Source organism: Narcine bancroftii, chromosome 4, assembly GCF_036971445.1.
Source record: "Narcine bancroftii isolate sNarBan1 chromosome 4, sNarBan1.hap1, whole genome shotgun sequence".
NCBI classification, from domain to species: domain Eukaryota; kingdom Metazoa; phylum Chordata; class Chondrichthyes; order Torpediniformes; family Narcinidae; genus Narcine; species Narcine bancroftii.
Window position 1 is genome coordinate 61,443,583 of NC_091472.1, and position 24,433 is coordinate 61,468,015.

At 41.6% G+C, this 24,433-nt stretch overlaps 1 protein-coding gene and 1 long non-coding RNA gene across 17 annotated transcripts in view; one reads left to right on the top strand and one right to left on the bottom strand.

Moving 5' to 3' along the window:
* The window catches only part of nrxn1a (neurexin 1a), a 1,705,359-nt gene extending 1,687,707 nt beyond the window's left edge, over nucleotides 1-17,652 (bottom strand). For all 16 annotated transcript variants that reach the window (XM_069931396.1, XM_069931400.1, XM_069931399.1 and 13 more), the window contains exon 1: nucleotides 17,518-17,652. The gene's annotated coding sequence lies outside the window, so the exon portion shown is untranslated. The remainder of the gene's footprint in view (nucleotides 1-17,517) is intronic.
* A 90-nt stretch (nucleotides 17,653-17,742) lies between these two features.
* Nucleotides 17,743-19,555, top strand: LOC138759856 (uncharacterized). The gene is made up of 3 exons (XR_011355156.1): nucleotides 17,743-17,805; nucleotides 18,170-18,253; nucleotides 18,502-19,555. It is a non-coding gene; the product is annotated as an uncharacterized lncRNA (long non-coding RNA).
* The last annotated feature ends 4,878 nt before the right edge of the window (nucleotides 19,556-24,433 follow it).

The following is a 24,433-nucleotide window of genomic DNA, read 5'->3' on the forward strand; positions in this document are numbered from 1 at the left end:
TAAGATCCCAAAACTGTACCCCACATTCCAAATGAGGCCTCAGCAGTGCTTTATAAAGCCACATCACATCCCTGCTCTTCTATCCTATTCCTCTTGATATGAATGCCAACATTTGCCATCTTCACCATCGACTCATCCTGGAGGTTAACCTTTAGGATAATCTGCATGAGGACTCCCAAGTCCCTTTGCACCTCTGAATTTTATCCCCATCCTAATAATAATCTGCTTTCTTATTCCTTCTACAAAACTCCATAATTGTATTTAATTTGCCATTGCTTTGCCCATTCTCCCAATCTATCTTCCTGCCTCCTCGCAGATTCCTACTCATTACTTGCCTCTCCACCTATCTTTGTATCATCTACAAACTTAGCCACAAAGACATTAATTCTGAAATCCAAATAATCAACATACAATGTAAAAAGAAATGTCCCCAACATGGACCCCTGTGGAACACCACTCATAGCTGTTAGCCAACCAGAATATGATGATCACTTTATTCCTACTCCCTGTTTCCTGCTGATCAGCCAATCCTCTAAACAAGCTAGTATCTATCTGATAATTCCATGGTCTATTATCTTATTAAGCAGCCTCATGTGCAGCACTTAGTCAAAAGACATTTGTAAATCTAAATAAACAACATCTAGTGCATTTCCTTCGTCTTGCCCAGTGGTTCTCCACCATTTTCTTTCTACTCACATACCACTTTAAGGAATCCCTATGCCATCAGTTCTGTGATTAGTAAGGGATTGCTTAAGGTGGTAAGTGAGTGGGAAGGGAAGGTTGAGAATCACTGCTCTATACACAATTGTTAATGAAATATTTTGCTTGAGAAAAATTGTCATTGGTTCATTTCCTTTGGACATACAAAAAACATGCACATAATGAGTCAATGAAGTATGATTAAAACAGTGGTTTTCAAACTTTTTCTTCCCATCCACATACCACCTTAAGCAATCCCTTACTAATCACAGAGCAGTTATGGCATAGGGAATAAAGTGGTATGTGAGTGGAAAGAAAAAGGTTGAGAACCACTGGTCGAGCCTGTTTGTGATTTCTTCATAAAAATTGCATTGGTTTGTTAGGCAAGATTGCCCCTTAAGAAAATCCTAGTGACTTTTGCCTATCTTTCCATGTACCTCCTGGTATACTGTAACCTCATCTTTGACAATCAACTCCAACATCTTCCCAATCACTGATGTTAGGCTAACATCCCTTCATTATCTCTATAGCTACATATTTCAGAACCCGAGAGTATGTTTTATATTGTCCGGGACACCTATATACCTTTAAACTTCTTTCTGGTAATTATGACTACAAAATACTCATTTATGCCAACATGCCTCTCCATGGTCTCATGCAATGCCTGACTGACCCAACTCACAAATTGGAGGAAACAACACATCATATTCCGCCTGGGCACCCTCTAACCGGATGGCATGAACAAAGACTTGTCCAGTTTCTGCTGGCCCCACTGACCCCCCCCCCAATTTATCTCTTTATTTCCTCCAGCTATCTCTCTTTTTCCGCCTTTCCTCTAGCTCTGCATTGACAGAGCCACCCCTTTCCCTGATCAATTCTCTCTTCCTCACCTATCCATGTCCAATTATCACCTTTTGTCTGTTGGTCTGTGTTCCTCCTCCTGCCCATTCCTTCCTTCTCCCAAGCCTGTTAATTCAAGCACCTGCCTGCTTTTCACTCATACCTTGAAGAAGGGATCAGGCCCAAAACATCAGTTACATATCTTTATGATGGAGACTGTGAGACCTGTTGAAATCTCCAAAAACTTTGTGTCTTTACTACAATGTCTACAGACTTTTGTGTTTCACACACTGAGGTGGCAGACCAATTTCAGGATTGATAAAATTTCACCTAGAATTGATTGTAGAGGTGCATTATTCAAAATCTTTTCTTGGATCATGCAACATTGAAGAAAACCAGAATTGTAGTGTAATTATAAGACTAGAAAAAATGCAGCAATTAATATGTAAATAATCAGAACAATGAAAGGAAATTCAAAGAGGTATCGATGAGACAGTTGAGATTCATTTATTTCTGTGCCACAAAGGAACTAGGTTATTGCTCGTTCAAAGTTAAATGCAAACAAGATGCCTCCAGTTCCTTGAACTTAAAAGATTTAGGACCAAAAGAGTGCAGGGCACATGAGAGAACTAAACATTTCACTAAGTACATGATCCATAACATCTGCATCCACTGAACTTTCAGAATAGAAAATAAAGATGGACATCAGTTTAAGAAATGAAAGACAACATAATATCCCTTTTGGGATGTGGTACTCAAAACTGCTTTCAAATGAGAATGAATAAAGGCACTATTGGGAACTTAACATGAGAAATGATTTCAGGGAGAAACAAATAATGCAGCAGCATTGAACAAAGAAATGATCTAACATATAATGATGATGTAGTTGATCAGACAAAAAGAGAAGTCCCTCAAAATTGCAATATAGGAGTGGAATGTTAATGCTTGCAAAATGAAGCTCTTTCAACAGTATGCAGACAGGTAGCTGAAAAGTTTAATGAGCATAGAATGTAAACAGACATCAGTCCTGCTCATTTGGAGCTCAGCACAACAGCTGATATTCTCAGTTCAATCAGCAAGGCTGTGCGTGCACTCAGACACAGGAAAGAGTTTCTGTCGCTATTTCAAATTGCAAAAACCTGGCCAGAGTCATTAGGCTGATGCTGAATGATCATTTTGGGATGCTAAGGCTTATCCACTGGTCAATTAATAACTCCATGGTCACTCATAACTGCTTTTCTACAAATACAGCATTTGTGGAAAAGTGTTCAGAAAGCAGTGAGAATGGAAAAAAAATCTGCTGGAATAGTAGGAAGAGTTCTTAACCATCACGGCATCTGTACATTCTTCCCGTGGCCAGCATGGGTTTTCTCCCAGTGCTCGGGTTTCCTCCCATGTTCCAAAATGTTGGTGGGTGAAATGGTCTCGCATGTCTAACTGGATGACGTGGGCCGAAAAGGCCTGTCACTGTGGCTTTAAGTGGCTATAAAATCTAAATATAAAGGATCTAAATAATGCTGCAGATGGCATTGTATTAATCTATTGGAGAGATATTGACAAACCTTTTGAACTGATTTCCCAATGCTTGTCTAAATTAATATAAAATAAATGTTGCACCTCATTGAGCTTCTGCAATAACTTGGAAAGAATGAAAGAAACATCATCTTCCAGCAATGTCTCTTCTCGCTTGCCCCAGACTTCAACTGTAACTTTGCTGAAAGGTTGTCACTGACATCACCTTTTACCTTTGCTGCACACTACCCATGTACATTTATCCCATTACCTATGGATCCCACCGCAGTGCTATCCTCTAAATTAAGCAAAAAAGTGGAAAATAATCAGGGATTTTTTTTTTTAATTGAAAACTGATGGCTGAGTCAGAGTTTTGTATCCACATTAAAGCAAGCCGATCAGTCAGAAACCCAAATTAATAGATATGAGGAGTGCCATTGCAAAGGTAGGTTGGGAAATCAGATCTAAAGGTTTGTCAATATTTCATCAAAAGATTAACAGCAGCAGACTGACATTAGCAGCATTATTTATATCCTCTACCCTCTTCTGTCATGCAAGAAAGACACAGATCCACTGAGAACTGGAATCTTGAAGTTAAATGGTCAATACAGTAACAAAGATTGCATAGTAGAAGAAAGTTGAGGAAATTTGAGTTAAAAGGTTTGTCAACAATTCAGCAATAGGCAGTAATCAGGAAACTCTCAACAATTGTACTTTCCATTGAGAGAAAATTTCCACAAATAACTTTGCCAAGAATAATAGTAAGATTGAAAATGGGGAGTTCCTTTAGGAACCAGCAATTAATGACCAAAAACACTGTAGTTTGAAATAAATTGTAATGGTAAATTAATCAGATTAATAAAACATTTTGCAAAAAATCCTATAACCACATCGAAAAGACAAAGCAGCAAATAAATGAAAATCCATAGAAACCATTTTATGCCGCAGTAAAAATAATGGGAAATTTTAAAAAAATAATCGGAGGCATTAAACATTTCTGTTCCTCTTCCATTATAAAAGGCACAAGTATTACAACTAATACGGAGGGTAACCAAAGAGGGTCATATCAGTAAGAAAATTAAAATCATTAATTGTGTGAAGAGAGAGCATCAGAACATTAAATCAAACAAATTCTATTAACTTGACAGCCTGAAACCCAGGATTCTAAGAGATTCTTTTCTCTTTTAGAGGAAGAGATCAAATTTGAAGAAGATTTTTTTTTAAAAAAAGAGAAAAAAAATGGCTCTGGTGATCAACAGCGACTTTCTGCAGAGACCCTTACTATCTTTTCTTTTAATTACTCACCTTCCGACCATCTTGCCCTGCAATCAGCAGCCTGCAATCTTCTCAATGACTGGCCGCTAAACCACATTATTTAAGGAAAGCATCTGGTCTGGACGGAGAACCCGGCTCCCACCAAGCTTGTGTGTAATAAAAGTCACGGGACCCTTTGTGCTCTGACCCTAACCCTCAACATTCTTTAACAAAATAGCAGGGCACTCCCTTACTTAGTAAGGCAGACCTTTCTTAAAGTAGACCCTACCTTCCACTCCCTCTCCACCTCTGATCCCTCAATGGTCACTAGATCATACACTTGTGGTTTACCATGGCCCCCTTTGTATACAATCCACTGTTGTGGTGTCATTAGCAATTTTATAAATGGTGTTATTGTCGTCCCGAGCCACTTGGTCACAGTGTAAAGCAAGTAGAATGGGGGCGAAGAACTCAGCCCTAAGGTGCTCTGGTGTCGATGGAGATTGTGGAGGAGATGTTCTTACCTATCCTCACTGACTCTGGTCTGGTGGGGATGTCTAGGATCCAATTACACAGAGGGTGGCTGAGTCCCAGGTCTTGGAGTTTGCTGAACATTTTTGATGGGATGAAGGTGTTAAATGTTGAACTGTAGCCGATAAAGAGTATCCTGATGTGTGCATCTTTGCTGTCCAGCTGTTGAGGGTTTTGTGTAGAGCTAGTGAGATGGCATCTACTGTGGACCAATTGCAGCAGTAGGCAAATTGGAGCAGATTAACGCCATTTCTTCGACAAGAGCTTGTATGCCTCAGTACCAGCATCTCAAAACATTTCACCTTAGATGTCAGTGCCACTGGTCGGAAGTCATTTTTTTTTTAATATAAATTATTTAGATATGCTGCATAGTAACAGGCCATTTCGGCCCATGAGTTCATGCTTCCCAATTTACACCCAATTAGCCTCCAACCCTGGTAGGTTTTGAATGGAGCAAGGAAACCGGAGTCCTCAGGGAAAACCCACACAGGCACAGGATTCAAACCCCATCCCGATTACTGGTGCTACAAATGCATTGCGTTAACCGCTATGCCATCCGTTCCTCCCGTGGCAGGTTACCGCACCCTTCTTGAGCACAGTTTGATTGAGGCCTGTTTGAAACAGTTGTATAAAGGAATAAAGGAGTACTGGGGAATCTAAAGTCTCCAAGTCCTCCATTCCTTATGGTATGTTTGCTGAAGAATAGGGCACCTCCCTAGTCAAGGGGGTTGAAAAGCAACCATCCAAAAGGTTGTGCAAATATAAATTCCTAGGAGTCACCATCTTGGAGGTCCTCTTTTGGTCTTAACACATTAATGTGATTATGAAAAATGCATGTAGGCACCTCTACTTCCTCAGGAGTTTGTGGAGGTTTGGAAACAGGCAAATGTTTACAGATGTGTAGTGAAAAGCTTGCTGACTGGCTACATCATGGCCTGGTATGGGGGCACCAATATCTCTGAGCGGAAAGGTAGAGGACACAGCCCAGTACATCACAGGCAAAACTCTCCCCATCATCGAGAAAATCCACCATGAATGTAGCCGTCAGAGATCAGCAGTGCTCATTAATTTTCCACAAAACCCAGGTCATGCTCTGTTCTCACTGCTACCATCGGGAAAGAAGCATACGTGCCACTCAGATCAGATCTGATATCATTTCTTGTCATGTAATAAAACAGAATTATAATATCACATGAAATTTCCTTTAGTTTGCCATAAGGGAGACAAAGATTCACCAGTAGCATTGCCCAGCACCACTTACAGATAGAGAAAGAGAAACCAAAAGAGTCCCCTCAGGGTCACTGAGTACCCATAGATTCGACTCCAGCGCTCTCGTGGCTTCTGCAGCTGCACAAGACTCCAGTTCTGTTCAAACCAATTCCAGATTCAAACAACCAACATGATGAGGAAACTTTTGGGATTCCCTCTTCTCCTCAGTACCCTCTCAAATCTCGGTTCTCATTATCCAATCTCCAGAACTCGGCTGCCTGTGTGGTACTTTTGACCTCAAAATCACCATCAGCTAACAGCCTGTGTGAGCTCCTCACCCACAGCTCACCGTTTGTGCATATCCCTTTAGCCAGAGTCCCTTGCTGGTTCACCTATGGGTCAAAGTCCTTGGAATCATCTCCTCAACAGGGGGATCCTCTCCCTGTTACTGGGGCCGTGGACCAGTCTGCTTCTCCCCCCGAGTCTTCAATCCCTCGAGGCTGCTACTGAACACAGGCGCTGCCATCTTGGGCCCAGACCCCGCGATCACAGGATTTTGAATAAAACAGGCCATTTAGAGCCTATACAGAGCTGTTGGCAGTATGACTGGCCGATAGGGCCTTTTGGGGCGCACTGTGTCTCCACTCACCGCTCATCCTGGGTCCACACCAGCCCTGTGGTCACAGCAGCTCCAGCAGTGCCACCATTTTTTTTGTACCATCAGTTTCATGAACAGTTGCTACCCCTGTATCATCAGACTCCTACACAATAAACTCAATCAGAGACTTATTGAAGGACTCTTAGTTTGCACATTCTTTATTCACGAACATTTATTTTCTCCCTTGCACAGTTTGTTTACGTTTCTCTCTTTTGCATGCGTATTTTTTCTTGAGTACAATTTTTGCACTATTAATCAGTAGACATTCTGCCTGGCCTACAGGAAAAAAAGAATCCCAGGGTTGTACGTGATCTTATATACTCTGAAAATAAATCTGAATTTTGATGCATTAGTGAACTTATTGGTATGAGGCAATGCCAGGTGTGCAAAGATGCAGTGATGGTGAAGTGAATGTTAAGTTTGAGTTCCGGTTGATAGGACTTTTTGGCAGGGATCAGGTATATTGAGAAGAATTAGAGACTAGAAGTGCAGTTGGTAAGGTAAAGTATTTGAAGATACATTCGCTAATCTTGATCCATCTGTAGTCATTGAACTTCTTGCAATGTTGTTTCCAGATCAATGGACCTTGACATTGAACTCTCTGCCCAGTATGCTTGGTTATGTATCTAAAGGGGATGTGTGGATAAATTTATCCCTTGTGGATAAATACAAGATGCCTCTTAAAATGTTCACTGACTCATGAATTTCCTAGTACTGCTTTTGGAAACCTCAGAGCCCAACAGCACCCATATTAAACGTTATCCTCAATTCTCACATCAGATTTGCCTGAAGTAGGATTATTAATGCCTGTTTGATGTAGTGAAGTTGTTTTAACTGGAGATAAACATGCATTATTTTGGCCACTGCTGATGTATTCAGCCAATCACTGTGCACCAGCTGGATGCCAAAAACATATTAACAAATAGATGGTATAAAATTGACAAAGTGCATCTGTGGTGATCAGTGGATTTGGAATGGCTGCCTTCAAGGACAATTACATACATTCTACAGCATCTACTTAGAGAATTAAGGACACAGTAGATGAGGAAGTCACAGACATGATGCAAAATGCACCTAGAAAAACAACGGAAAATTACAAAAAATGTTGCAAATGGAAACAAGCACATCAGAATTGTGAAAATGGAAGAATTGATTTATCTGGTTGGGGTAATGACAGTTTAAGTCATAAATAATACAAGTTCAAATGTACTAGAAAATACTTTTCAATCAGTATTATATTCCTGGAGAAAATCATTACCTGGCAAATAATTTAGAGTAAATTAATCCTAACATTATCAAGTGTAAAATAGTTTATACAAAGAATAATCAACAAGAAAGGTAAAAATTTTCAAAAGGGCCAAAGGCAAAGCGTCATTGAGTGTTTTGGAGTAAGTAACTTAAAAATATAAAGCTTCTCAGATGAATAAGGCAATAAAATTGAGGGAGAAACAGCAATTGTAAAAGGTGGTCAATGTGTAAAATGCAGTGGAGATCTAAAAGAGGAATGAAGGACAAATCGTGTAAAATGCCACAGTACACAACACCAACAGATCATCAAAGCTTTCAAGAACATATTGTAAAAATATATTGGCAAAGGTGGGATGTGACCAAATAAGGTGCAAATAAAACATCTTGTAGAATCAGAGGGGATAACTGTGCAGTTTTAACCAATCAGTTGATGGGATGGCAAGCAAACAGAATCTTTATTTTTAAACAGAGTGCATTGTTCTGGTTCACAAATGAAATGTCCAAAAGAGTGGGATAAATTCAAAGGAAATATTTTCATTTATGAAATGTTTAACTCATTTTGTTTTATTTTGTGGCATGTTTTAAGTACTTTAATATCTCACTCCTCTGATCATTTCCATTTATTGTTTTTGGATTTTTTTTAAACCTTCTCACACCTGCCAAATAAAGCCAAGATAATAGCCAAGCCTCGTGTCAGGTGCTCCCACTGAAGAAATAACTGCTGGGAACACTGCATAGACTTTTAAACCATTTAGTTAAAGTTAGATGATGCAAGTGATTTCAAGTGTTCCATTTTTCAAATGTGAATTTTTAAAAGAATTTTGAAAGGGCTCTCAAGTACTTTGTCGAGATTGGAATGTCTCATAGCAAGTGATGGCAGAGGTGGTAGGCCGAACAATAGCAAGGGATGGCAGAGCTGGTAGGCCGAACAATAGCAAGGGATGGCAGAGCTGGTAGGCCGAACAATGTCATGGGCTGTAGAGCTGGTGCCTTATCACTAGCATACCATACACAATCCAGACCTCTGGTGTTGTTTCCTAGTTAACAATGAATGCAGTTAGTCATGAAGGAACACACATTCTGCATTGAGCCCATTCTGGCCCAGTACTGTGACTGTCTGTACAATCATTTGGCAACCATCTTCAATGTATCTTGGACTGTCAGATGTGCAGAAAATAGACACTCAACAAATTAAAAATTACTGATATGGCTTGTAATTTTTTTTGCATCAATTCATTGGAATCAAATAATTTGTCATGTGTACTAAGATGCAGTGAAGAAACTTTGTTTTGCATTCTATCCAACCCATTGCAGCAGGTGGCATAAGAAAATAAAAGATGCAATTAATAGTGTAACAATAAAATTGCAATGTTTAGTGTCACATGAAAGTGCAAGGTATAGGGTTAAAAATAAAAGTATGGTTAAACAGAGCAAGATATCTTCTTTTACTGCTGAGAGATTAGTTCAAGACTCATGAAAAAAAAATGTCCTTTAAGCTGGAACAATAGGAGGGGGAGAACTGTGACCAGGGTCAGATATCTCCCTTTATATGCTGACCACTTTTCCAAGGAAAATAAAGATGGACGGAAGATTAATTTGCACAACTGTCTCAGCTGTGTTCACAACTTCTGTATGACAAAATATGATACATAATGTTTATCTGGTGCAGATTTGCATTAATAAGAAGTGATCAAATAAATTAGAATAGACGATGGTAAAATATGAATCAAGGTGCAGTGAAGAATTTATGGGATGTGGGTATAATTTGTAGGACAATTAAATTATCATTAATTATCCTCACGAAGGTGGACAGCATCTTTCTCAGCCTACTGCAGTATTTGTGGTGCAGGCTCTTCTACATTGCTGTTGGTGAGTAAATGTCAAAGCTTTTTTTTTTTAAAAAGCCAAAGAGACACGTAGATATATTTCTAAGTAATGCTGGAAGTATGTATTTATCGCTTCCTTGGTGGATATGAATTTACTATAATAAAAATGTTTTAGAACAGTCAGCAGATTAGACAGTATCTATGGGAAGATGAGGAGAGTTAACATTTCATTGTTTCTCACATTGTGTTTTCATTTCAGATTGACATCATCTGCAACTTCTGATTTGTATTTACTGTGCACAGACTCTGATCCGTCAAACCAGCCTTAACAAGGTTCTAAGATTGGATAAAGATCAGGATAGAATAAAGTGAAGAATGCCAGTGCTGTACACGTTTGGCTAGGTCAGGAAGTCAGAAGGCAGGGGTGGGAAAGTAATGAAAAAGAAACAACCTTGACCTCTCATCTGCGTGATATCCCTAGTTAACAATGAATGCAGTTAGTCATGAAGGAAGACACATTCTGCATTGAGCCCATTCTGGCCCAGTACTGTGACTGTCTGTACAATCACTGGCAACCATGCTCAATGTATCTTGGACTGTCAGATGTGCAGAAAATAGATACTAAACAAGTTAAAAATTACTGATATGGCTTGTAATTTTTTTGCATCAATTCATTGTCATTTGTCAGCAACGTCACTCTATCAATTTCCACACATATGACCATACAATCCTTTCTACTGCCTTCTTTATTTGTTCCTTTACCATTTCTAAATTATTAGATAGCTTGATCAATATTCAGAGCAAGACGAGTAACAATTTCTCAAACGAAAAAACCTCTTCATTCTGTCCCAAATTTATTCCATCTACTTCCATCTCCATGCCATCATCTGAATATTTGCTTACCTGAACACATCTGTATCTGGAACACTTATTCTTGCTTTGCAAATGCAGATTTTACAATTTTAAAGCATATTTGGACTTGGAGACTGTAGCATGAATAAAAGCTCTCACAACTGAAGCTTTTAACTATGGATCGGGTCTTCAGAAGGGTTCTGGGTTAAGGCAGGAAACCAGGGTTATATATAAGCAGATGGAGGCGGAGCCAGCCATCAAGCACAACACAAGACCAGTGAATCCCAGTTCACTGCATTTACCCCTTCCTGCAGAATTTAGGGTCTGTGAATGAAGACAGAGAACATGGATTCAGAAAAAATGTTGAAAAATATAGTTATTTTCAAATTTACAGATTTAAATGGTTTTGGGGTCTGGAGGTCCTGATGGAGCGCCTGAGAACCAGAGGGCCTAAGACTCCTTGGGTCTCCTGGTCCCCTTGTGAGGGCCGATGCACTTTCCTCCTGAACCGGATCCCCTGAGGTCCTGACTGGGGGAGGTGGAACTGAGCTCCATAGCTCGCAGGGTACTTGAGGCAATAGACCCTCTGTTCTGGTGGGTGCCAGGTCCCTGATGGAAACTGTGTCCTCTTTGCCATCCGGGTACTCCACATAGGTATACATGGGATTGGTACAGAGCAGTTTCACCCTTTCCACCAGGGGGTCAGTCTTGCTTCTCCTCACGTTCTTCCGGAGAAGGACTGGACCAGGAGTGGTGAGTCAGGTTGTTCCCGATGCTGACCTTCTTTTGAAATTAAATAAGAGCTCGTGAGGAGTAGCGTTGGTCGCTGTACATAGTAACAATCAGATGGAATGGAGTACCATAGGAAGGACTTCCTGCCAGCATGAGTCTGGAAGGCCTTTTGACTTCAGGGCCAGTTTGATAGCCTTCCAGACTGTGGTGTTCTCCTTTTCAACCTGCCCGTTCCCCCGTGGGTTGTTGCTAGTAGTCCTGCTGGATGCAATGCCCCTCACCAGCAGGTACTGACATAGCTCATCACTCATAAAGGATCAGCCCGGTTGCTATGAATATAGCTGGGATGCCCAAACAGTGTGAAAATTGAATTTAGGTCCTTTATGACTGTCGAAGTGGCCGTGTCTGGACATGGAATGGTGAACGGGAAGTAAAAGTACTCATCAACGAGAGAGAGGAAGAAGGTGTTCCCATTCATGGAGGGGAGAGGTCCCTTAAAATCAACACTGAACTGTTCGAAGGGCCTGGATGACTTGATCAGGTGCGCCTTTTCAGGGCTTGCACTCCGTCAAACCTGGCAGAGCCAGGTCATTTCCCTGATATCTTCCATGGAGTCGGGCAGATTGCATGCCTTGACAAAATGAGACATGCGGGTAACCCCTGGATGGCAGAGCTCATTATGCAGAGACTGCAATTGACCGGTGTATGCAGAGGCACAGCTCTGGATAAGGCATATGGAGGGCCATTAAGGGATCCTGGCCGATAGGCAATGTCATAATTATAGGTGGAGAGCTTGATCCTCCACCTAGCAATTTTGTCATTTTTGATTTTGCCCCTCGTGATGTTATTAAACATTAATACGACCGAGCGCTGGTCAGTGAGGAGCATAAATTTGCTTCCAGCCAGGTAGTATCTCCAGTGCCTCCTTTTCCACAGATAGGTTCTGGAGCTCGTGGCCTTGTAATATTAGATTTTTTTTTTAATTTAACTCGCCTGCCTGTCTGGTTGAGGGTAGTGGCCAGGGCCACGCCCAAAGCGCCGCTTTCCACTTGGAAAAGTACATACTCGTCCACTACATACGAGGCGGCTTTCGCAATATGGTTCTAGAGATAGTGAAAAGCCATTTGAGCTTCAGCCAAGAGGGGGAAATTAGTGACTTTTAAGAGAGGGTGAATCTTATTAGTGTATTGAGGAATCCACTGGGTGTAATATGAGAAAAACCCCAGGCATCTCCTCAAAGCCTTTGTATTGCTGAGTACAGGGAGCTCTAACAGGGTGCATCCTATCAGGTTCGGTACTAATGATGCCATTCTCCACCACATAGCCAAGGACAGCTAGCCGTTTAGACCTGAACACGCACTTGTCAGAGTTATAAGTGAGGTTCAAAGCTTTCACTGTGTGAAGAAAACTCTGGAGGTTGGCGTCATGGTCTTCAAAGGTATGGCCACAGTGGTGACGTTATTGAGGTAGAGGAAGGTAGCCTTCAACCCATACTCATCCACCATTCTGTCCATCTGCCTCTGGAAGATAGAAACCCCATTAGTGATACTGAAAGGAACCCTCCAGAATTGATAAAGGGGACTGTTAACTTCAAATGCCATATATGGATGATCCTTGGAACGGTTGGCAGCTGGTGATAAGCAGCTTTCAGGTCGATGGTCAATAGACCCAATACCATTCACCATGTCCAAAATTCAAGGGAGCGGGTATGCGTCCAGGAGTGTGTACCAATTAATAGTTTGGCTATAGTCAAATACATATTTTCCCCTTTTACCACCACCACTTGCGCTCTCCACGGGCTTGTGCTAGGTTCAATGATACCTTCATCAAGTAGACATTGCATCTCAGATTGTTTGAAATCTCAGTCTGCTGTGCTGTACCTCCTGCTCTCGGAAGCAAAAGGTTTGCAGTCCGAGGACAGATTCGGGAAGAGAGGTGGTGGGGAGAGGGGGTCGATATTCAGTGTGGAGAAGCTGCATGTGTGTTCTGATTTTAAGGGCCTTTCGTTCTGAACCGTTACAGGCAGAGGAGACCAGAATACTCCAAGGACACGCTTTTAAGGTGATACAGGAAGTACAGGCCCAACAACACCGGAGCACACAGATCATCAAGTACATACAGGCAAAATCCTACAGAATTCCCCCCTTCAAACGACCGATGTACTATACAAAGTTGTTGAATATGCGTAGAATGCGAATGAGACACAAGGAATATGTGATAATTGGAAGGATCCATCTTTAGGTTTTATTCTTGCACAGTCCATGAATCTATGAAGCTTTCAGTAGAGCCTGTGTCAATTAGGCATTTAGTGGAATTTCCATTTACCTTCACGGTCACTATGGAGTTGCTGAGCTGGTGAGTTTGTCTGGATCTAAACCATCGAGGCTAGGACCCAGAGAATCCATATTCCTTTCTTGAGTGGCCCCCATCAACCTGGGTTGCTCTGCATGGGTAAAATGGTGTCGACCTCGTGGTGTGGGCAAGATGGCTGCCCTCCTTCCTCCTCTGATAATGATGGTGCCAAGTTTGAATTCAGGTCACAGCAAAATGGCTCCTGATCCTTTTTGCGCAGTTTCCTCGCTGCCACTGCTACCCTCCATTGGCATGTGGCGCAGCAAGTGGGTTTGATTGAATTCGGGACAGCCGGCTTGGGGCTGAAATCGGATCTGTTCAGGCTGCGGACCCTCGCCCCAATGCCCTTTCTTTCCACAGCTGGAACACACTGAGTCTTTAGCTGGGAAACGAGATCGGGGATGCTGACTCTTGTCGCAGAAAAAGCCCTCCCTAGCACGGGAAGCAGCAGCTGTTGGAGCTGGGGTAGCGGGAGCAGTCAGTCCTTGGAAGGGGTCACCTGGGTGAGCGAGCTCATTGGCTTCGAGGTCGTCATTCTCAGACTTGGCCCGTTCCAATGATTTGGTCAGTTCAATGTGGCTAGCCAGGTCCTTCTTATCCGACTTGAGTAGTCATTGCCTCATGTACCTCGAGCAGACCCCCACGACTAGAGTGTCCCAGACTGGTTTTTCTTCATGAACAGAGCGCGTAGTTGCCTCATACCTGCACTTCTTGGCAAGCATCCATAAATCCAGCAGGTAGTCATCGATGGTCTCTCCTGTAATTGGCGGCATAGAGTGAGTCAGTGCCTCTCTAGGATCTCATTTTGCAACTTCAGGTACCGAGCCTTCAACGCCTTGATAGCAGCATCATATGTAGAGCAGTCCCTGATGACTGCATACCCTTTTGCTCTTACCCTTGAAATGAGTGCGGGCCTCCTGAGTTCATCGGTGTGGAAGATGTCTCTGGTTGCGTTCAGGTAGGCCTGGAAGCAGTTTAGCCGGTATGTGAACTCCTCAGCCGTGTCGGGGGACAGAGGGTCTATGAGCAGCATACCAGGCTTGAGTAGCACTTCCATTGTTAGGGAATGAGCTAATAAAATTGTAGCGCAAATAAAAGCTCTCACAACTGGAGGGAGAACAAATGCTTTTATTAGCTTTTAACTATGGGTAGGGTCTCACAGAATTCTGGGTTAAGCGGGGGCACCAGGATTTATATATGAGCAGATGGGGGTGGAGCAAGCCATCAGCACCACACACTACCAATGAATCCCAGTTCACAGCAGAGACAAAACCATCAGATATCCGAATTCACACAAAGTCCATTCACACAAAACCTTTGTATGGGCTGTGTGTTGAGCAATAGCTGGATTTTCATTGCTATGTTTATATTCCTTCCTGGTATCATCCTGCTATACTACTAAAAATGAAGTGGCAATAACTCAGAGACAGCACTCTCCCCTCTGAGTTACATGACTAAAGATTCCAAGTCCCATTTGAGAGGCTGGAGCATAAAATTCTGGGCTGACATTCCAATGCAGCACTAAATGGTTATTGCAGTTCGAGATGCCAACTTTGAAAACACCAGGTAAGGCTCTACCTTGAGAAGTTAACATAAAAGATTCCAGTGCATAACTTCCAAGCAGAGCAGGAGAACTGTCCTAGTCTTATATTCATTCTCCACCTATCACTAAAACACATTGCATATTTATTATCCATTGTTTATGGGTTTTTATGGAGTTCAAATTGACTGCTACTTTTTCTACAAAGGTGACTGCACGTTATTAGCTGAGCAATAGTGCAGATCTTTATTTAACATCCCTTAGCCTTGTCACTCTATGAAATACAGCATTTATCTATTCCTGATTTCAAGAGTTTTAAAAAACCCATCTCTAGTTACGAAGCTTTGGAAATTTTTGAAAATCCTCAATCTTTCATCTGTTTTCCAATATAAAATGTGCCTCTCTGGCTAATCCCAACATGGACATGTTAAATTTTGTTTGATAACATTCCTACAAAACACACAGGGATATATCACCGTGTTAAAAATGCTATTCAGTGTTGTAATGAAGAGTAATTGATCAGTGTGGGCAAAGAAGAGATTCGGTCACACACAAAATGCTGAAGGATTCAAGATTGAATACAAAAAAAAAGTTGTGAAGCAAACTACAGACAGGAACTGAGAATTGTTACAACTGTGTCTCAAACATTTTTTAACCATCTCGGGAAAAGTATTTGGGTGGTGTCTTCCAATTTTCGTGAATCAATGCTGTAAAATTCACAATGGGACCTTCGGATCCATGACCACTTCATCCCTTTGATTGAATTCGCTTCATTTCCTTTATTTGTGGATCTTAGAATTGTCGTCACACATCTGGCATGCCTCACTCCGCTCGTCTCAATACTTCATTCATTGACTGGTACAACCTTCCTTCTTGCCAGGTTTGAAGAAATTAGCTTGCCTTTATGTTCTGCACGGTTTTTTTCTTCCGTCTTTGATTTTCACATGTCTTATTAGCTTCCTCACATTACATCTAATGAGCCCTCTCAACCTTCTTGGATTGTAAAAATGCTTAAAGTGCAGCATGACAGGAAATCTAATGGCCAATGTCCACGGCAAAACGCAGCAATAAAATGATCAGACAAAAGAATGCTACAGTTTGACACACTCTAAAGGGGGGGAAAAAAACGCCACCGATATGCGTCTAGCATGCTAACTTCGCCTTCAGACTCCTTGCCTTCGAAAACAGCCGCCTCACCTCAAGACCTCACCTCACAATATAAAAAGGCACAAAAAAAATTAATTTGAGACCAACCTTTCGAAACAGGGGCAACTGGTTAAGCGGGAAACAGCCAAAATCAACATTGCTTCAAAGTGAGCACAGGCAAACTGTGCCTTCAGACATGGAAACATTGCCCTGAACATGCGAAGACGATTGAAATACAGAAATCAGATTCCATGGTTTTAATTTTATTTCCAAAAAGAAATATTTCAGCCAATGTCACCGGGAAAGGTTTGCTCCCCGCCCCCCCTCCTCCCTGGAAACAGATCAGTATTTTCTCTTTGATTGGGAAAGAGCTGCAGAAAAGGAGATCTCAACCCCTCATCGATGCTTTTTGCATTGTTACTTCGGGAGTCTGCAGAAATGACCACCACCCCAATCTGCAAGCCCCTTCCTCGGAGATGGCTGATGGCAACCACTCACCTGGTTCAGCCACTCTCCGATATAATGCGCAAGTATCTCTCTCTCTCTCAACGGTGAGCACAAAAGGGGCTGCGATATTAAAGGAAAGGCTTCAAATCGTCGCACCTTGTGGACTGACGATGTGAAAGCTATCGGGGATTTTTTGTTCCCCAAGGCAACCCCTTAAATCAGGGCTTCCCCGTTGATGGACGTGACGAACAAATGCTCTCACGACACCGCTGCGAAGGAGAGAGCCCGAAACGGTGTCTGTCTGTGCACAAGTCAAGAAGCCGAAGCTATAAACTATTGATCGGAAAGAAGGTTCGCTCTTGGGACATATCCTTTATTTATTGTTGAGATACGATCATTTTAAATCGAAATACTCGGGTATTTTACTTTAGCCTTATCGATACTCCCAGACGGTGCTTTGGAATTGTAGCAAACCTCCGCCTTCTGGTTCCCGGAACCGCTGGTGAGATGACGCAGTGACCCCCCGACTAAATTCAAATGCCCCCCCCCCCATCCTCCTCCCCTCTTCAATGAAGTTAAACCACAGAGACAGCATGAGAATTCACCACTCTTCCCCACGAAAGACCCCCCCCCCACACACCACACCACACACACACCCCCTCTCGACTTACAGGAGATGATGCAGGTGAAGCCCACCAGGGCGGCTGCCGCTGAGGTCAGACCGATGAAGAGGATGCCCCGGCACCAAGAGCTCGCTCCCAGGGACTGGGCAGGAGAGGCAGCTCCGCGCCCCGCTCGGTCCGTGGCCGCCCCGCGCGCGCGCGCGCAGCCGCACAGCGCCGACGGGAGGCAAGGTTGACAAGGGAGGAGGAGGCGGGCGGGCGGGAGTGGGGGGGGGGGGTATGCTCTCCCGCTCGTCTTTCTCTCCCTATTGTGGCTAAAGTCGCAATTACCGAAAGGTGGGTGGCATCGCTGTCAGTTTACCTGTCTTTTTTATTCTTATTCCCCGCCCCTTCGGAAGTGACTTGGAAAAGACGTGAGACCCCTAATCCGAAACGCCGTCCGCTCTTGCGGGACGAGAGCTCCAGAGAGTGCCAGTGATTTAATTCCATATTGCAAAACTCCACCGTGGGAAGCGCTTCGAATTCGTTCACCCACATCTAGAAATGTGCAATGTATGCGTGTGTGGGGGGGGTGGGGTTTATTCGGACATCCTTCCAGTTTTAAAAGATGTGTGAACTTTGCCTGGGATAATAATGTCTGTGGTGGAACTGAGAGCTGCGAGGTCGACGCTGCATTTCATCATTGCCTTTACCTCCACAGCAGCGCTTTCTTCCACGTTACTGAAGGCATGTCATTCTAACGCTTCGCTGTGGTGTGCACTCGATCGTGCTACACAAGCGTCAGGTACGTGCTTCCTCCTCAGCTGTTCCACGATGAATATGTGCTGAGTTCCATGAACGATCAAATGATTTCTTAATGGATAAAGTAACTCCAATCCCGAATGAACTCCCCCCCCCCCCACCACTCTTTTATTTATCGTGAATGGTGGATGGTTCCTATTCTAGCATCGTGTGAAATGTCAAGACTGATGAGAGTTTGTCATTTGTATACACGAGTATAATATACTGATTTAAAGTTCTTGCTTTCTGCAGCCAAACAGGAGGAAAGATGCAGCAACGACGACAGGATACATCAAATGAACACGATGTGCTAAGACAGGAAAACAGAAAATGCATTGTAATAATTATAATATTTGGTAAGATTTAGAGTAGGTCACATACATACATACATTTTAAAACAGATATTATTTGAAAGACTGAAGAAATATTGAAGATCTCTGGACAATGTTACGCACCTTTCACGAGTAGGTGTTAATTGAACTGGCGTCATAAAATGAATGACCATCGTTATGAACTGGTGCCAGGATAGTTGCAAGTACCTTTCTCCAGGGTGCTTACAGGAAGGTCACTCCTGGGTTTTTATACTTAGGTAACTTGAGCAGAAGGAAGAACTCCTGTTGTTTGCTGGAGAAGGTGGGGGTTTTGCAAGTCACAAGCTTTTCACTGGAGTTTCAGTTGGAGAAAGAGATAAGACAAGTTCACCAGCTCTCTCAGTCAATGTGTGTGGGACACTGAAAAGCATCTGAACAGCAATCCAGGAAGAACTGAGGAAAAGTTCCAAAAGCAGTGGATGGCTGGAAGTGTTATCTGTCTGATATTTCTCTTGGAATAAGAGGAGCAGAAGTAGCTCTGTCATCACCTGAAAGAAAGAGGTTACCATCTGGAAAACCCTGATGGGGCAAGTTTCATCAGCGAGACCTTGAGGTGTCTAATGGCGGTACCTCAGCTGTGGAAATCCTGGAACAACAAATCTCTCTCTGCAAACCCTACAAGAACCTTCCTGAGCAGTAAACATTTCCCTTTCAAGCATCAAAGCCTGGCGAACTTTATACATGTTAAATTCTGTGCACAGTCTAAGAATTGTCTGCATCCAGAGAACTTGGAAGAAGGAGAAGTGAGATTGAACTGTGAACCAAAGAACTTTTCTTAAATTCACACACACATTACATACACATGCACTTAGAATTAGAAGGGGGTTAATTTGGGTGAGTGTAGAGTATAGTTAAGTATAAGTATAGAGTTAAGTTAAAGTTTGATTCTATTTTCATGTTTAAAGTTGATTAAAAATAACTTTTATTTTTAAAAACCACTTGTCTTGGTGATTGTCTGTCGCTGCTGGGTTTTGGGTTCCATTGGGTATAAAAGGATAGATAGGTAAATATTTACAGTTGCAGTTTGTGCAAGAAATAAAAAGTGATGTTTTGGTGAAAATTGATCTTTTGATGGTCCTGGACTAGTTTACGGTTAGGGTACCATGAGGAGATTCAAATTCTGGTCTTGAGCTTTGGAATTCTTTACCTTCTGCCTGAAGGTAGCTGCAAGAAGAGGTTGTGGAAAATTGATGAAGATCCTTGATGTTGTTGGCTGCCTTCTTGATGCAGCATCTCACATAGGTGCCTTCAGTAGATGGGAGGTCAGTGCCAGTGATGGACTTTGTGAGGTCAGCTAATTTCTGCAGCCTTCTGTGTTTCTCGACTCTCAAGTTAGCTGATGTCCTGAACAGAAATAAGAGGGAAAAAGCTAGAAAATCTCAGATAGTTAGATGGCATCTGTGAAGCAAGAAACAGAATCAATATTTCAGTCTTTCACCTCGAACAGAAGTTATATTTACATTCAGTTCTGGATAATAGAATGAGTGTAGACATTATGGATCAAATGGTTATTTCTGTGCAATGGTTTGATTCAAAGATGCTTCAAACGAACTTCCAACATCACAATTCAAATAAGTTATTTCCTTGGACATTCCATCAACTTTGATTTCAAAGTTGCATGAAATATTTGAACTCTTGCACATTTGTAAATATTAAAACAACAGAGAAATGGTTAACATACAGAAGATAAATCTCAGGAGAGAATGCATTGACAACAATATGTATTTGTGCAGCCTTAATTGATTGCTGCAGCCTGCGGTTGAGTCTGAAGAATGTAGGTTCAAGCTTCACTTCTGGACATCAGCATACAGACTGACCCCATCAATGTAGTGCTCTGTACAGGCAAAGAGTATTGTCTTTTGTTTGAAATGTCAGACTGAGTCTCAGTAGTTCTGCTCAATTGAATTCCATTGATCTGCTCTTTCAAACAACAACAGAACATCCTGGCCTCAATCAACATTACCAAAGTCAATTAATTAATTTCACTTCTATTTGCAGTCAAAGGTTGATTATCATGTTTGCCTTCATAAGCAATGTCTGCACTCTGCTGTGAATTACTTTGTGATGTCCTGAGATTGTCAAAGGCTCGATGTCGATCTTGTGTTAGGGTTCATTGTCTAGTATTACTATTTCCAAACTGAGGATCATCATCTGGGGACAAATAAGGCTGGTAAATGTAGATGGAGAGATGACTGAAAACCGCTTTTATTCAGGGTATTTGAATTGAGTGGAGAGTTAGGCCGAAGGAAAAGAGAAAAAGAAAAAAACTCTAATGAAGAGTGGGAAAATTAGTTCAGGAACTTAAATTATTTGTGTATGACATGCAAACATTAATTATAAAAAATATAGAATACCTATTATTTCAGAAATATTTGCTAAAGGAGGAAAGTTGAAATGAGTACAATATAATGGCTTCCAAAAGTACTTCTAGACCAATAGATGGGCTTGATTATATGATCATTTTAGTTATCTTCTTTGTTGATTACCAATGAGTAGCATTATCATTTTTATTGCTGGTCTACAGATATTATTCTGTCCAGTTCTGGGTATCCAGGAACTATTAATGAATCGGAGGACAAATTGGTTGTAATTTTTGGTTTGATGAAAACTTTCCAATTTTCTGTTATTCATTATCATGTAAAAATTAGCCTTGCTGAAGGCATTTTCTGAATTTAAACAGTTTGTTTTTAGGAAAAGGATTTTAAATTATACAGATTGGTTCTAAAAAAAAAACTTTAATTTACATAAGATTTTTTTTTAAAGTACATTTAAAATCCATATATTCGAGCAGAATGCGCCAGGTCAAGAAATGCACATAAATAAAAAAATGTCCTATCTCCAGTGTGTGACCCATAGTGATCTCCATTCATTTGAGTACAAAATAGGTTTATCTTAAAAATATTTAAGAAAAAGTTGGGGCTACTCTGAAATGTATGGTGCAAGTTAACCTCATAATCATGAAAATAAAGAGATGGTGTTGGTATGTTCTTAAACACATGTTTGTGAGATATAGGCTGAGGCCTAAAATGAAAGCTGATGTGGAGAGGATTACTTTATGCAGTTATTATAGTCTAGGATGGAATAACTTTATTATTCCTATTTTTAGTTGTTGGTGCAATGCTTTTACAGCACCAGTAACCGAGGTTAGAATCCAGCACTCTCTGTAATCCACCACTATCGTGCGCTGGAATGGCCTGTGACTATGCTCTTTGTCTAAGCGTTCCAGATGGAAAGTTAAATTGAATGGATTAACTTGGATTTGGTTTGATAATTACTCTGTGCATTAATTGTTGACATTGAAATAATGCTATTTAATAATTTATATATAATCTCTCACTGACTTTCTCAGTCACATTCAAACAGATTGGTTAAATTCTGTGAAGAATGAGTGTTTTGCATTCATAATCATCAAGGAGAAGGAGATGGAGGATATTGAGTGCAGGATGAAGAATATCTTCACCATTTGTCAATCAAGAAAGAAATGGTAGTGTGCCTTTTGAAGAGCGTGAAGTGGATAAGATCTCAGGTCCTGATGAGATGTATCCCAGCTGTTGAAATGGGTAAAGGAGGAGATTGCTGAAACTTTGACAGATATATTTGTATCCTTACCAGCAATGATGTCCTGGAGGACTCGAGAGTAGTCAATATTGTTTCCTTGTTCAGGAAGAGAAACAAGGATAATCCTGGAAATTATTGACTGGTGAGCCTCACATTAGTGGTAGGGTAACTATTGGAGGAATATCTGGGCATTGAATTTGGAAATGGGTAGCTTGATCAGTAACAGTCAGTATGTTTTTGAGTAAGATAGGTCATGTCTTACAAACTTGATTGAGTTTTTTGAGGAGGCTACAAAGATAGTTGGAGATTAGGGCAGAAGCTATTGTTAAATTGACTTAAGTAAGGCATTTGACAAGTTTTCTCCTGGTAGGCTGATCCAAAAGTTAAAAATGCATAAGATTCATGATGAATTGATTATTTGCATTCTGAATCAGCTTGTCCATTGCAGACAGAGAGTAATGGTGGAGCTTATGATCGTGAACAGTGATGTTCTGCATGAAACATATTAGGGAATGCAATAGGAACTAGGTCAGATACAGATATGGGCAGAGAAATGGCAGAAGTTTAATCCAGACAAATCTGAGGAGCAATGTAAGGAGGATGTGCACAGTTCATAGCAGGACTCTTAAAGGCATTGTTGTGCAAAAGGATTCAAGGTCCAGGTCCATAGCTCCTTGAAAAAGGCCATGCAAGTAAACAGGTTGGTAAAAATGCACAAGGCATGTTTACCTTCATTGCTCAGGGCATTGAGTGCAAGAGTATGGAAGTCATGTTGCAGCTATATTAAACTTTGGTTAATTTGCATCTAGGGCAATCTGCAATTTTGGTTATCCACATTACAGGAAGGATATGGAGACTTTGAAAGGAACCAGAAGAGATTTACAGGGATGCTGACAGGATTAAATGGTATGAGCTATAAGGTTGGACAAGCTTGGGTTTTTTTTTCTGGAATATCAGAGGCTGAAGGAAATCCTGATAGAAGTTTATAACATTATGAAAGTCATAGCTAGAGCAAACAATGAGAATCTTTTAAAAAATGCATACGAAAGTACCTGCTTTTAAATTGAATTGGGGAATTTTAGAGATGTGCAGGGATAGCTTTTTTTCCACAGAGTAGTTGATGCCTGGATTAGCACAATTATGCATGAGAAAATATCTGAGACAGGATGATAACCTCAAACAGTGATCAAATAACAATCTTTTTAATCACACTTGAATAAAGTCTGTGCCAATGGTGGTGCAGTGAGACCATTGTGGTATTTGAGAAGTGCAGAAATGAAAGTATCCATTTAGCAGTCAACTAAATTCATAGTGTGAAGCCAAAGTGCCTAATTATCACATAAAGTTGTGGTGACAGAAGGTATTTATATTTTCACCAGCCAGTATCTCAGGTTATACTGAATGAATGAAACTACTGTCCAGTAAAGATTTATGATACTGCAGGATACCTTTATGCAAATAATTCATTCCGCATTAATTAAGATTTCAGGGTGTTTTTTTTTCTTCTTGGATGTGAGACAAAATTAATGAGACTGTACTAACCTTATTTTTCCTTGCTGATCCAGTAAAAAGTTAAAACTTGCTGGTCAAATAAGTGAATAAGGGAGCAGAGATATAGTAATCCCACAGGGTCCAGCTGCCCAGTCAATTGCCATTGGCTCTGCAATGGCTTTGATCGGCCGATTGGGGTTTTAGTTGAAATCCCATGACTGTAGGTCTGTGCCTAAGATGCCCATGAGGGGAAGCCAGAGGACTGGAGCAGGACATGAGAGGATGGGAAAATCATGCACCATCTGAAAGGGAGAAGCAGAAGAGACCACCTGCAGGGATGGTGAACATGGCGGCGAACTAGTGAGAAGGCTCTGTGGCTGAGGGACCAGTGCATACGATGAGCTGCTGACAACTCAAGGCAAGGAACCTGTGGAAGCTGTGGGCTGCTGGAGATTGCTGTCGGGAGACTCCGGCCGGGCTGCATTCTGCTGTAGACTGGTTCGAGGTGTACCTGGTATCAGATCTAGGGTGTAAGGAGGTGTTGAGGGTGCTTGAGGGTACGTGACGGTTTTGGAGGTTCAGATCTGGAGCTCAGGTTGCTAATAATTTGGACTAGACTCTGCAGAAGCACTAGAGACAAATCTACGGACACTCAGTGACTCTGGGGAGACTCTTTTGCTTCTCTCTCTCTCTTTCTCTCTTTCTCTCTTTCTCTCTTTCTTTCTCTCTCTCTCTCTCTCTTCTCTCTCTCTCTTTTTCTCTCT